This window comes from Hibiscus syriacus, unplaced genomic scaffold (genome assembly GCF_006381635.1).
Source record: "Hibiscus syriacus cultivar Baekdansim isolate YM2019G1 unplaced genomic scaffold, ASM638163v2 tig00113719_pilon, whole genome shotgun sequence".
NCBI classification, from domain to species: domain Eukaryota; kingdom Viridiplantae; phylum Streptophyta; class Magnoliopsida; order Malvales; family Malvaceae; genus Hibiscus; species Hibiscus syriacus.
Window position 1 is genome coordinate 1,381,673 of NW_024063467.1, and position 3,590 is coordinate 1,385,262.

Genomic DNA, 3,590 nt, shown 5'->3' on the forward strand with positions numbered 1-3,590 from the left:
TGCGATTTTTATTTCGCGTTGCGATTTGTTGGTCATTTTGGCAAATCCAAAAAAAGTTGGTTAAAATCGTATATTATTTTTTTGGTCACTGAGGCGATTTTCTTTTATAAAATCCCGAATACTTTGAGAGTTTATCGTGAATCATTATGGAAGTGTTAGTGAATCACGATGGGAATTTGAGGTCCATTCACGTTCGAAAATGGCAAATGAAATACCCAATTGCACCTCATGGTTTGTACTAAAATTAGAACCATTTGGTCTTTTTGCAACATGAATGTTGTGGTTATAACCAGAATGGTTTTGGATATTTTTGAGATCTTAAGGAAAGCTTAAAAATATATCATTTTACATATTTAAATTAAATAATTTTAAAATTTATTGTTTTTCCGATTTCTTGAGACTTATTCTTCTCCGATTTGAAAGAATTGAATTGTGGATATAGCATGAATTTAATTTTGAACATTAAATAAAAAATTTGAAAAAGACTAAAATAAAAGAATATTTGATAAATTGAAATAAAATAATTTAAGAGAAAAAATATAATTAAATGAATTAGTGAGAAGAAATAAAGAAGACGACGAGAAATTAAGAATTTTATGTGATCGAAAAAATTGAAAGAGCCTAAGCCGTAAAGATAGAAGGTGGGAATAGGTGTAGGGATGGCAACTCAACCGAATCCGACGGGTTCTGACCTGATCCGACCCGATCGGGTCGGATTTTTTTTAAAAAAAATTCGGGTTCGGGTTCGGGTTTTTTTTAAATGCACTGTTGGGTCGGGTCGGGTCGGGTTTAGGGTAAAAAAAATCCGACCCGACCCGACCCGAAAAATATATATAATTTTATCTATATATTTAGGGATAATTACAATAATATCCCTCCATATATTTTTTTCAATTAAGTCACTGTTTTCATTGAATTAATTTTTTTTTATTATTTCGGGTCGGGTCGGGTCGGGTTTCTAAGTCATATATTCGGGTCGGGTCAGGTCGAGTGAACATTAATTTGTCGGGTCGGGTCGGGTCACGGGTGGAGAACCATTTCTTCTCGGTCGGGTCGGGTGGCCCAAAAACCCGACCGACCCGACCCATTGCCATCCCTAATAGGTGACGAAGCTGACATTACTTACTAATAATTGATAAGGAAAAATAAAAACGAGATCATCAAGAAATAAATCACATAAAAAAAGAGTAGACTATACAAATGGTCCCCTGATTATAGGTACTATTTAATAAGTCCATTGACTATTAATAGTTATAAAATGATCATCTGACTATAGAATGTTACTTTGTTAAGTCCATCGACTATTAAAAGTTACAAAATACTCACTCGACTATTCATTACATTCCGACTCGTCATTTTCAGTTAAAAATTGGCGGTTGTTTAAGCTGAACGTTAACATGATGATTGAGATATGATAATCGTTTGAGATTCTGTGATGAGATTTTATCATATCATAGTCAACGGGTTAACGTTAAGCTCGGAATATTGTCTATTTCTTTTTAAAAACATGACGAGTTTGAAATATAATGAATAATTGAGTGAACATTTTGTAACTTTTAATAGTTGAGAGACTTAAAAACGTAATACTTTATAGACAGGACCATTTGTGTACTTTACCCTAAAAATAATATAAAATTTGACGTTCAATTCTTTTTTATATTTACGAAGTAAAAGATCACTATAAACTTAAAAGTAACAATGATATCGAGAGGATGAGAAATTAAAAAGTGCACATCTCTAGATTGTAAACAAATGTGTCGAACTTCCAATTACAGAACTAATAACATAGCCTTAAAACAAAACAAATATGGCAACAAGATCAGCTGTCCCGCAAGATCGGTCGTCACTCAAAGATGCATTTGTTTTGTTTTGCTTGTAGGGTCAAAGGGTTTGTCAATCAATGATGATCAGTAAGGTTCCTCTAAAGATTTCATCTGATCCTCAATGTCGGTCAGTAGCTGCAGTCGATGAAACGTAATATGCAGCAGAAAAGAGGCCATGGACGAAGCACAAAATGCCTCCGATGGACAGGAAATGGTGGTGCGTGAACCCACAGGAAGCTCTGGGTTTGTTGTTTGAACCATCCCTATCACCAGTGTCGACAATCCAACCGCCAGTATGATCCTGATCGACACACGAATTAAGTATGGAATAAGATACACTCAGGATGGATCAGAATTTCAATGCTTGAACTCTGCATTGCGAGCAAGGAAAGAATATAAAAGAATACAGTATAAGTTTGGAAATATTATAGTAGTGCTGTAAAATGAAATGTTAGTTAACAGGAAAATAATATAATTAGAAAAAGGGGTAAATTACATCAGATACCGTTGAATTTTATGTATTATATCGTTTATATTACTGAACTTTCAATTTTATCAATTATAACACTGAACTTTGATTTCGTTTGAATTATACCACTGAATCGTTAAATTGTTAATAGCGGGATGAGGTGGTCGACGGCTGCCAATGTGGCTGATGACTGTCGATGTGATATCTGATCAAAACGACGTCGTTTTGATCCGATGTTAACGATTTAACTGCCAAGTGGTATGATTGAAACAAAAATCAAAATTCAGTGCTATTATTGGCAAAATTGAAAGCTCGATGCTATAAACGATACAACGCCTAAAGTGACACACAATCCACAAACTAGCCAATGCAGTGATGCATACAAAGATATATTCACCAATGCTCAACCGAGAAAGAGAGAAATAGATAGTTTATAAACATAATCACTTCCTTTTTCCTATTTCATGTGGGATTTAACTTTGCATATTCTTAACCTTTCTAACAGTATATGGCTAATTACCATGTGAAAACGAGACAAGCCAATGAGAGTTGCCTGTTGGGTGAGGCTCTTGGAACTCTTCTTGAGAACAGACGCACATGCAGCCACCAAGAAGGTTAGTGAGAAGTGGGCTAGGCTAAGCAGTATGACTGCACCCAGAGCCAGCTTGAAAGCCTCATGGCTAGGGTCTCTGCACTCGAATATCCACAGCCTCAAGTGCTTAACCTGTTAAACCCAAAAAAAACAAACTCACATTGAAAAATATAACCCTGGTGAATCAATCATAGAGCATAAACAAAATTTACGTAAATTCTTTGCCATGTGATCGGAAGAGTATACCTTGTTTTGTGCAACTTCGGCTTGGATGCCGAGAATCCCAGCTGCAACATCCAGGGCCACATCAGCAGACAACGAGAAGGCCTTTGGTTTAAGCATAGTTTTTGTTCCAAGAAACTAAGAGCAACAAGATAATAAAAATGGAGTTGCATGTTAATTATATATATATATATATATATATATGCTAGAAGATACCTTTGTTTGTGAATACTTTAAGGTTGCTTTTGTGTTATGTTTTCTTCCCTTGTTGGATACCTTTCATGGGGAAAGGAAAGTAGGGTATAAATCAATGACCATAAAGGCACTTGGATTTTGGGATTGGCAAAACCTCCCATTTCTTGTTCATGGAGTCGGTGAATAGATGGGCACGGATTATGGTAATATGACAAAGTACGTATGGATTAGGATAAATTATACGTTTAATATCTAAACTATCAGTTTTGGTCTATTTTAGTACGATTAT

At 35.2% G+C, this 3,590-nt stretch overlaps 1 pseudogene; it reads right to left on the reverse strand.

Annotated features, from left to right (window-relative positions):
* Positions 1 to 1,878: 1,878 nt before the first annotated feature.
* Positions 1,879 to 3,226, reverse strand: LOC120186772 (annotated as a pseudogene).
* Between the last annotated feature and the right edge of the window lie 364 nt (positions 3,227 to 3,590).